Consider the following 12,187-nt stretch of genomic DNA (forward strand, 5'->3'; position numbering starts at 1 on the left):
TCCAGTTCTTTAAGGTGTAGAGATAGCTGCTGTGTTCTGGATCTTTCCATTTTTTTGAGGGATGGCTATTTATTTCCCCCTTAGGACCGCCTTTGCTGTATCCCATAGGTTTTGGACCAAAGTGTCTTCATTCTCATTGGTTTTCATGAATTGTTTCAGTTCTTCCTTGATCTCCTGGTTGATCCAAGCATTCTTAAGCAAGGTGGTCTTTAGCTTCCAGGTGTTTGAGTTCCTTCGGAACTTTTCCTTGTGATTGAGCTCCAGTTTCAAAGCATTGTGATCTGAGAATATGCAGGGAATCATCTCAGTCTTTTGATATCGGTTGAGTCCTGATTTGTGACCCAGTATGTGGTCTATTCTGGAGAAGGTTCCATGTGCACTTGAGAAGAGTGAGTATTCTGTTGTTTTAGGGTGGAATGTTCTGTATATATCTATGAGGTACATCTGGCCCAATGTGTCATTCAATGTTCTTTCTTTATTGATTTTCTGCTTCGATGATCTGTCTATTTCTGATAGAGGCGTGTTAAGATCTCCTACGATTAGTGTATTCATATCAATATGACTCTTTATCTTGATTAACAGTTTTCTTAAGTAATTGGCTGCTCCCATATTGGGAGCATAGATACTTACAATTGTTAGATCATCTTGGTGGATAGTCCCTTTAAGGATTATGTAGTGTCCTTCTGTATCTCTGACTACAGTCTTTAGTTTGAAGTCTAATTTATCTGATATGAGAATCGCTACCCCAGCCTTCTTTTGAGGCCCATTGGCATGAAGGATGCTTCTCCACCCCTTCACTTTCAGTCTGGGTGTATCTTTAGGTTCAAAATGGGTCTCTTGTAGACAACATATGGATGGGTCCTGTCGTTTTATCCAATCTGCAACCTTGTGCCATTTTATGGGTGCATTTATGCCATTCACTTTGAGAGTGATTATTGATAGGTACCTTTTTATTGACATCGTGTTACCTTTGAAGTCTTTCTTTCTGTAGATTGTCTCTATATTTCTGTTCAATGGTCTTCTTAGGATTTTTCCTCTTTTATAGAAGCCCCCTTAATATTTCCTGCAGTGTCAGCTTGGTGGTTGCATAGTCCTTTAAGCCTTGCGGGTCTTGGAAACTCTTTAACTCTCCATCCATTTTGAATGTCTATCTTGCTGGATAAAGTATTCCTGGCTGCATGTTCTTCCATTTAGTGCCCTGAATATATCTTGCCATACCTTTATGGCTTGCCAGGTCTCTGTGGACAGGTCTGATGTTATTCTGATGGGCTTTCCTCTGTAAGTAAGGAGCCTCTTTGTCCCAGCGGCTTTCAAGAGATTATACCTACAATTATGATTCCTCAATTTGACTATCAGGTGCCTTGGTGCTTTTTTGGAATGTATAATCTTGGGTGGAGACCGTTTAGCCTCTAGTACCTGAACGCTGGTTCCAATCGTGAGATTGTGAAAATTTTCATGAAGGACTTGTTCCACTATATTTTCTAGACTTCTTTCTTTCTCCTCCCCTTCAGGGATTCCAATAATTCTGATGTTGGAACGTTTCATGGCATCATTTATTTCCCTGATTCTGTTTTCGTGGTTCTAAGCTGTTTGTTCCAGGCTTCCTCCTGATGCTTTCTCTCTATCTGTTTGTCCTCCAGATCACTAATTCTATCTTCTGTCTCAGTTACCCTAGCTTTGAGAGAATTTAGATTAGATTGGAACTCATTGAGAGCATTGTGAACCTCAGCCTTGGTAGCTTTTAACTCCGCCCTAACATATGAACATGATCTCTGGTCGCTTTCAGCTTGGCCCTAATCAATTCCGTTTGGTCATCCATGTCTTTCTACAACCTAGCTATTGCCTGGATAATTGTTAGCCTGAATTCTCTTTCCAACATATTGTCTATGTATTGTATATGTCTATAGCCGTTAGCTCTGTTCCAGAAGGTCCATCCTCTGTGTTTTTCTTCTGTTGGGCATTCCTCCTCCTAGTCATTTTGGTGAGAGATAAATGAACAGATGTAGCTGGATGTATCAACCATGGTGCAGTCAAGGTGCACCCTGGAACACTTCTGCCCACTGGCGTCTTCTGCCCCTGTAGAGATCCAGACGTGTATAATTCTGATCTCTGGCTGATTTCATGGGTGATCGGAGTTCTTTGGTAGGTAATCAACTCACTTTAGGGTACAGGTTGAGAAGGCACCTCCTCCTATTTCCCCTCCATCTTGTCCCCCCAAGTGATGACATTTTAGATAGAACATCAAAGACACAATCTATGAAAGAAAAAAAAATCAATACATTGTACTTCATTATAATTAAAAATGTCTGCTCTGCAAATGATAATGTCCAAAAAAAAAATGAGAAAACAACCCATATACCAAGAGAAAATATTTTCAGAAGACACATCTGGTAAAGAATTGTTATCCAAAATATTCAAAGAAACTTGAAACTTTTTGAAATTCAGCAGTAAGAAACAAAACAAGCTGACTGAAAAAATGAGCTGAACACCTGAACAGAAGATATACCAAAGAAGATATATGGATAGTGAATAAGCATAAGAAAAGATGTCCCACATCATATATAATTAAGGAAACACAATTAAAACAATGACATACCATTGTTTAGGTGTACCACTGTACACCATAGAATGGCCAAAACATGACAAACTGATAACACTAAATCCTGGTGAGAATGTGGAAAAACACTGCTGGTGGGAATGCAAAATCTTGTACCAAAATGCTGTAGCCACATTGGAAGACAGTTTGGCAGTTTCTTACAAAATATAACACATACTCACCATATGATCCAACAATCAAGCTCTTTGGTATTTGCTCAAAGGAGCTGAAAATTTATGTCCACAAAAAAAAAAACCCTTCACATGATGTTTATAAGACCTTTATTTGTAATTACCAAAGTTTGAAAGCAACCAAAATATCCTTCAGTAGGTAAATGGTATATAAACTGTGTTTCATCCAGCAAATGGAATATTATTCAGCACTAAACAAAATGAGCTATCAAGCCATGAAAAGACATGAAGGAATTCTAAATGCATATGTAAGTGAAAGAAGGAAATCTAAAAAGGCCATATACTCTATAATTCCAACTACATGACATTCCTGAAAAGGCAAAATTATGGAAACAATAAAAACATTAGTGGTTGCCGGGGTAAGGGAGGAAAGAGGGATGAAAAGCTGAATCCTATGGGGCACGTGGGTTGCTCAGCTGTTAAGCTTCTGCTTTCAGCTCAGCTCATGAACCCAGAGTCCTGGGATCAAACCCTGCATCTGGCTCCCTGCTCAGTGGGAAACCTGCTTCTCTCTTTCCCACTCCCCCTGTTTGTGTTCCCTCTCTCGCTGTGTCTCTCTCTGTCAGATAAATAAATAAAATCTTTTTAAAAAAGAAAAGTTTAATCATAGATGACTTTAGAGCAGTGAAAATGCTCTCTATATTATACCCCATATAATACCATAATTGTGGATACATGTGGTTATAAATTTATCAGATTCATAGAGTGTACAATACCAAGAGTGAACCCTAAGATAAACTCTGGACTTAGTAGATATGTGGTTGTATGTCATCAGCAGTAACAAATGTAACATTTTTGCAGGGGTGATAACAATAATGGGGAAAGCTATGCATCTGTGGTGCCAGAGATATATAGAAATCTCTGCCTTTCCCTCATTTTTACTGTGAAATGAAAACTTCTCTAAAAATTTACATCTTAAAAAATAAACAACCAGACTTCAAGCTATATTACAAAACTGTAATCATCAAGACAGGATGGTACTGGCACAAAAACAGACACATAGATCAATGGAACAGGATAGAGAACTCAAAAATGGTCCCTCAACCCTATGGTCAACTAATCTTTGACAAAGCAAGAAAGAATATCCAGTGGAAAAAAGACACTGTCTTCAACAAATGGTGCTGGGAAAATTGGACAGCCACACGTTGAAGAATGAAACTGGACCACTTTCTTACACCTTACTTAAAAATAAACTCAAAGTGAATGAAAGACCTAAATGTGAGAGTGGAATCCATCAAAATCCTAGAGAAGAACAGAGGCAGAAATCTCTTTGACCTTGGCTGCAGCAATTTCTTGCTAGACACATCTCCAAAGGCAAGGGAAACAAAAGCAAAAATGAACTTTTAGGACCTCGTCAAAATAAAAAGCTTTGCACAGCAAAGGAAATAGTCAACAAAACTAAAAGTCAACTGACAGAAAGGGAGAAGATATTTGTAAATGTCTTAGCAGATAAAGGCTAGTATCTAAGATCTATAAAGAACATATCAAACTCCACCACCAAAAAAATCAAATAATCCAGTTAAGAAATGGTCAGAAGACATGAGCAGACATTTCTCCAAGGAAGACATACAAATGGTCAACAGGCACATGAAAAGATGTTCAACATCACTCAGGATCACGGAAATACAAATCAAAACAACAATGAGATATGACTTCACACCAGTCAGAATGGATAAAATTAACAAGTCAGGAAACAACAGATGTTGGCAAGGATGCAGACAAAGGGGAACTCTCTTACACTGTTGGTGGGAATAGCCACTCTGGAAAACAGTATGGACGTTCCTCAAAAAGTTAAAAATAGAGCTACCCTATAACCCAGCATGTGCACTATTAGATATCTATCGAAAGGATACATAGTGATTTGAAGGGGCACGTGCACCCCAATGTTTATAGTAGCAATGTCCACAATAGCCAAAATATGGAAAGAGCCCAGGCATCTATCGACAGATGAATGGATAAAGAAGATGTGGTAAGATGTGATCTATCTATCATCTATCTATCTATCATCTATCTATCTATCTATCTATGGTCTATCTACACACACACACACACACACACACACACACACACACACACTGAAATACGGTCCTGCCATCAGAAAGGATGAATACTTACCATAACATTGATGTGGATGGAAACTGGTGGGTATTATGGTGAGCAAAATAAATCAACCAGAGAGAGACAATTATTATGTTTTCATTCATCTATGAAATATAAGAAACAATGCAGAGAATTTGAAGGGGAATGGAGGGAAAACCGAGTGGAAAGTCATCAGAGAGGAAGAAACACCATGAGACATTCTTTTTAAAATACCATACTTTTTTATGTATGTAAAAAATTTTTTTTTAATTTTTATTTTAAAAATATTTTATTATTTACTTGACACAGAGGGAGCACAAGCAAGGGGAGTGACAGGCAGAGAGAGAGGGAGAAGCAGGCTCCCTGCTGAGCAGAGAGTCTGCTGTGGGGTTCAATTCCAGGACTCTGGGATCATGACCTGAGCCAAAGGCAGATGCTTAACTGACTGAGGCACCCAGGTGCCCCACCATGAGACACTATTAACTATAGAAAGCAAACTGAGGGTTGTTGTAGGGGAGACGGGGGGGGGGCAATGGGGTAATTGGGTGATGGGCATTAAGGAGGGCATGTGATGTGATGAGCACTGGGTGTTATATACAACTGATGGATTGTTGAACACTACATCTGGAACTAGTGGTGTACTGTATGTTGGTTAATTGAAATTAAATGAAAAAATAAGCAAAACAAAGGGACACAAAGAAAGGTTTGGAGGTGGTGGGTATGTCTATTACTTTATGGTGATGTTCAAATTTGTCAAATCACATATATTATATATGTGCAGCTTTTTGTATATCACTTATATCTCAATACATTGGAAACATACACACATTATGTGAAAATGATGGAGGGTGGTGATGACTGATTTAGGCTTGGTTAGGAGGACTCTTGGAAAAGTTCTGAAGTAATTTCCTGTGGTTGCTCTAAGAAATTACCACAAACTTGGTATCTTCTTTTCTTTTTTGAAGATTTTATTTATTTATTTGAGAGAAAGAGTGTGTGTGAGAGTATGAGTGGGGGAGGGGGAAGCTGGGTTTGTCAGAAGGAGAGGGAAAAGCAGACTCCCGCCAAGCAGGGAGCTCGATATGGAGCTTGATCTCAAGACCCTGAGGTCATGACCTGACCTGATATGGGGCTTGATCTCAAGACCCTGAGGTCATGACCTGAGGTCATGACCTGAGCTGAAGGCAGATGCACCTGCCTCCCAGGTGCCCCCACAAACTTGGTATCTTAAAACAACAGAGATTTATATACTCACAATTCTAGAAGCCAGTAGTACAAAATCAAAGTGTCAACAATAGTCCTCCTCCTTCAGATACTCTAGGGGAGAATCTGTTACTTGCTTCTAACAGCTTCTGGATTGTCCTCATGTTCCTTGACTTTTGGCCACATTGCTCCATAGATACATGACTTCCTTCTGTTATGTTTTGCTGTAGGTCTTAATGACTGTGTCCTGTCCCAATTTAATATCTAATGCCAAATGTGATGGTTTTAGGAATTGGAGCCTTTGGAAGGTGATTAAGTAATAAGGGCAGAGCCTTCATAAATTGAATTAGTTCCCTTGTAATATTTTTATAAAGTTCTCTTGCCCCTTCCATCATGTGAAGACACAGCAAGAAGCAGACAGTCTGCAACACAGAAGAGCACCTTCACCAGAACCCGACCATGATGGCACCCTGATCTTGGATTTTCAGTCTCTATAACTATGAGAAATAAATTTCTGTTATTGTTTTTAAATTTTTTTAACTGAAATATATTTGACACATATTAATTTCAGGAATTCTACCTAGTAATTTTACAGTTGTAAAATGTTCCCCACTCTAAGTGTAGTTAACACCTGTCACCATATTGTTATTATACTATTATTGACTATATACTCTATGCTCTACTTTTCATCCTCATGAATTATTTATTGTATAACTGGAAGTGTATATCTCTTAATCCCCTGCATATATTTCACCTATCCCCTGACCCCTTCCCTTCTGGAAATCATTAGTTTGTTCTTTCGATTTGTAAGTCCATTTCTTTTCGTTGTTTTAGTTGTTGTTATTTTTTCATTTGTCTTTTAGATTCCACATATAAGTAAAATCCTATGGTATTTGTCTTTCTCTGACTTATTTCACTTAGCATAATACCTTCTAGGTCCATCCATGTTATCATGAATGGCAAGATTTTATTCTTTTTTATGTCTGAGTAATATTCCATTGTGATATATACCAGATCTTCTTTTTTATTTTATTTTTTATACCAGATCTTCTTTATCCATTCATCTATTGATGGACATTTGGGTTGCTTCCATATCTTGGCTATTGGAAACAATGCTGCAATAAACATTAAGGTGAATATATCTTTTTGAATTAGTGTTTTTGTTTTCTCTGGGTAAATACCTAAAGCTGGAATTAGTGGATTGTGTAGTACTTCTTTTTTACTTTTCTTGAGGAACCTACATACTGTTTTCTACCATGGCTGCACCAATTTACCATCCCACCAACAGTGTATGAGAGTTCCCTTGTTATTTCCTCACTAACACTTATTATTTCTTGTCTTTTTGATACTAGTAATTCTGACTGCTGTGAAATGAGATCCAATGGTGGTTTTGATTTCCATTTCTCTGATGATTAGTGATGTGAGCATCTTTTCATGTATCTTCTGGTCATCTGTATGTCTTCTTTGGAAAAATGTCTATTCAAGTATTCTGCCAATTTTTTAAATGGATTGTTTTTTTAGTGTTGAGTTTTATAAGTTTTTTGAAAATATATTTTAGATATTAACCCCTTATCAGATGTATCATTTGCAAGCATATTATCCCATTTAGTAGGTTGTTTTATTTTGGTTCATTAATAGTTTCCTTCACATGTAAAATCTTTTTAGTTTGCTGTATTCCCAATAGTCATGATCTCAGGGTTCTGGGATCAAGCTCTTCATCGGGCTCTCTGCTCAGCAGGGAGTCTGCCTCTCCCTCTCTCTGCCTGCCTCTCTGTGTACTTGTGATCTCTCTCTCTGTCAAATAAATAAAATTTTTTTTAAAAAGCTCCCAATCTGCGGTGTTTTTCATAACAGCCCCAATAGACTAAAACATGTTTGAAATCTCCCTCTGTCTGTATCTTACAGATACAGAAATAATTACATTTAAGAGCTACATAGATAATCTGGGGTAAGATCCTTCTCTGAAGTTCCTTAATCTAATTACATCTTTTGTCATGTAAGAGAATATTCACTCTTCTGCCATATAAGGTTTTATTATTTAGAAGTCCTAAGGATTAAGCAATGGACATATCTTTTGGGGGCCCACCATTCAACCTGTTTCAGGGATGAAACTTCCACTTTTGTTTCGTCAGACTAGAGAACCAACAAAGGTTATGCTAGAAGAAGAAGAAGGGAGAATTTTGTCCCTGTTCCCTAGAAAGCATTTGTCTTGTTGTTTCCTTCATCCATAAGGGCAAATCAGAAGTGTGTGCACAAGTACAACTAAAGAGAAACTTATAAAGTCCAAGTAATTGTGTTTATTATTTTGTGGCATTTTTTTTGCCTGTCTTAGGGGATTTATTCCTGTTTTTAGGGAGCATTATCAAGTGGTCCATTTTGAGCTGGCCTTTCCAAGGCTTTTCTGGTTAGAAAAGGTTTAGATAAGTTATAACAGGCTAAGTGCTTTCCCTTTCAGTGACCTTTGAATTTTGATTAAAGATTCACAGATATAGAATCTCAGAGACTGGCTATTAAAGTAAGCTCAAGATCCACACTGTATAGGTGGAGAAATGGGGACTCTGAAAAGGTAAGTCTACATGGTAAACTCTGGAAGACAGGAGTTTTTTGAGACAAAAGGACTGGGGCGCCTCAGTGGCTCAATTGTTAAGTGTCTGCCTTTGGCTTTGGTCATGATCTTGGGGTCCTGGAATCAAACCCCTCATTAGGATCCCTGCTTGGAGGGAAGACTGCTTCTCCTCCCATTCCCTCTGCTTGTGTTTTTCTCTGTTAAATAAATAAGATCTTTAAAAAAATGAGACCAAAGGACTGAATATCACATTAGTGGTACTTTAATCTCTGAGAAACCGAGAGAGAGAGTGTGTGTGTGCGTGTGTGTGTGTTTGTGTGCGTGCGTGTGCAAGCGCTATTTTGCCTGAGTAGTGTGGAAGAGAAAAGGCATCTGGGTTTTTTTGCAGGATGACATGTAGAAGTTAAAGCTAGAACAGCCACTTAAAGACAAGTCAAGTACCTAAACTGTACAAATGAAATGGTAGAGTCCTTGTTTATGAAGTGATTTAACCAAAAATTACACAGCCATTTAGTTGCAGAAGTAGGTAAAACTAGAATTTCAGGTCGCACTTTCCAATTTAGTGTTTCTTTTTCCATACCATGAGAACAGCTACTTTTACTATTAACTTACAATATGGATCCTGAAAACACACAGTAGGGCACTTCTTTGCTTTGCACTGATGCTCGTACTTGAAGATTCAATGCTCCCATACTCTGCTCTCCCTCTACCCTCCAAACCTATCTGCATGGTATGAAAGACCCATTGATTATCAATTGTTGGTGTCCCTCAGTACATATTCCAACATTAATATAAAAGAAAGTGATCCAGGGCACCTGGGTGGCTCAGTGGGTTAAAGCCTCTGCCTTTGGCTTGGGTCATAATTCCAGGGTCCTGGGATCCAGCCCGCATCAGGCTTTTAGCTCAGCAGGGAGCCTGCTTCCTCCTCTCTCTCTGCCTGCCTCTCTGCCTACTTGTGATCTCTCTCTGTCAAATATATAAAAAAATCCTAAAAAAAAAAAAGAAAGTGATCCCCATCTGGAAGGGTAAACCTAAGTTATCTAAAGTGACTATCTTCAAAGACTAAATCCTCTAGCGAATTCCTCTCTTCTGTATTATCAGAGTTACGACCACTTTGCGTATTTGTTTGCAACTTTAAGGCATAATCAACATACAGGAAACTGCATGTGTTTAAAGTATGAAAGTTGATTTTTGACAAATGTCACTCATGAAGCCGTCACCATAATTAAGAAACATATCCAATGCCCCCCAAATGTTCCTTATACCCTGTTGTAATATATCTCTCCTTTTCACCACCCTCCTCCCTTGCTGGAAGCTCCTGCCCTTCTTGACTTGGTTTCAACCCAGAAAAACAGCCATACTCTATGGATCTGAGCCAAATCCTCCTTTGAAAAGAAGCCAGACCCTCCCAATGATCTTTTTTTTGCAGTTGTACGCAAATAGCCCCCAGACTAATCAAGGGCCTTAAGGAAGGAACTGGGAGATTGAAACATTTCTATTAAGTGGAAGGAGAATTCTAAGTCTCAAATTACTTGAGGATAAAAAACTACTTGAAGGGGCTCGTGGGCGGCTCAGTAGGTTGGGCGACTGCCTTCAGCTCAGGTCATGATCCTGGAGTCCCAAGATCAAGTCCCACATTGGGATCCCTGCTCAGTGTGGGGGGGGGGTCTGCTTCTCCCTCTGATCCTCTCCCCTCTCATGCTCTCTTTCTCTCATTCTCTCTCAAATGAATAAATAAAATTTTATAATTTTCTTTTTTTAAAAATATATTTATTTGACAGCAGGAGGGATTACAATTAGGAAGAGAGGCAGACAGAGAGAGGGGGAAAGCAGGCTCCCCGCTGGGCAGGGAGCTCAATATGGGCCTCGATCCCAGGACCCTGAGATCATGACCTGAGCTGAAGGCAGAGGCTTAACCCACTGAGCCACCCAGGTGCCCGAATAAATAAAATTTTAAAAAATTACTTGAAGATTTGGTGTGAAAACATGTTTCTTAAGGAAACTTTATTTTTCTTTTATAAAAAAGCATGAATTTGAAAAGTAATGAAAATCTGCATAATCCCACCACCCTAGTTGAACACAGTCATTTGGCAAGTTTTTATTCCTGCTTCTTCCAACATCAGGAAAAATAATTTCTTTATTGAAACCTACTTTAAAGATTTTATTTATTTATTTATTTGAGAGAGAAGGGGAGGGAGTGTGTGTGAAAGAGAGAACAAGTGGGAGGAAGGGTCAGAGGGAAAGGGAGAAGCAGACTCCCTGCTAAGCAGGGAGTCCCTTGCACGGCTCCATGTGGGACTCCATCCCAGGACCCTGAGATCATGACCTGAGCTGAAAGCCGATGCTTAACTGACTGAGACACCCAGGCTATTGATACCTGCTTTAAACACAACTTTTTGAGCTTTTGTGTTTAACCTTCTTTTTCATACATTATTCCAAGCACACACCACTATAATATAGCCATAAAAGCATAAAGTGTATATTTTTCTCAGGTCTCAGAGAAAGAACTGATATATCTTCTTAGAGGAAGTGGCTTCAAAATGCTATTAAGAACAAAAACTCTGTATTGTGGTTCTATCAGCAGGTTCTAGAAAATTTGATTCTATAAAAATAGAAAAATATTTCTTCTTTGTTGAACATAAGTTTATAGCAGGAAAGAACAACCCCCAGAGAAATCCAACAGCTATAGCCAAAGATATTCTTTTGGTGAAGCAATGTTAGGGATGAGGAAGTCAAGTATCTATGTATACTCAGAACTTAGCTTCCTCATCCTTAAAATCTCTACCTCTCTCCTCAGTAGATTGGAAGGACCCATTTTTTAAAAACATATAATGTATTATTTACCCCAGGGTGAAGGACTCATTTTAATGCTAATTTTCTTTGTTCAGCACTCCAGATGGCCTACTGCCAATTAGCATGCTATATATTTCACCCCATAGTTATTGGGAGCAATGAGGTGGAATAGAATGTGTGCTGGCCTGGGAGTCAAGAAATCCTAGCACAGTGCCTGGCACAGAGTAGACACTAAATAAATAATCATTCAATTTAGTAGACTTGTGTTCTAATCCTAGATTTTGCCATTAATTTACTGAAAAGTTGGTAACTTTTTGAAGAAAAAGAGAGCTTGAATTGATCTATCTTTATTACCTTCCCCCAATATCTATACTTGGGCTAAGGAAAAAAAATTGGCTAACCAAAGATAATTAAGCCCCTCTAGTTTCTAGTTTCTTAAACTACAAAGTGGGAAGTAACAACTCTTGCCTATCTCATAAAGGATAAGGGTATTAGATCAGATAATATAGAATTGTGAAAGTACATTGAAAAATATAAAATATTACACACATGAAAGTTATTATTGAGATTATTGGTAGAAGCCCCAAATTCACTGACGGGGAGGGTAGGTGAGCTGAAAAACAAAGGGTTAGGCCTGCATTTCTAGATCATAATTATCTGCTGGTGGGCACTTAAGAGAGCTGTATGCAACTTCAGTGACATAATCTGTTACCAAGTGAATAGGAAGGGGCTTTGAGTTTGAATCCATCACTAGAGACT

Source organism: Neovison vison, chromosome X (assembly GCF_020171115.1).
Source record: "Neovison vison isolate M4711 chromosome X, ASM_NN_V1, whole genome shotgun sequence".
NCBI classification, from domain to species: domain Eukaryota; kingdom Metazoa; phylum Chordata; class Mammalia; order Carnivora; family Mustelidae; genus Neogale; species Neogale vison.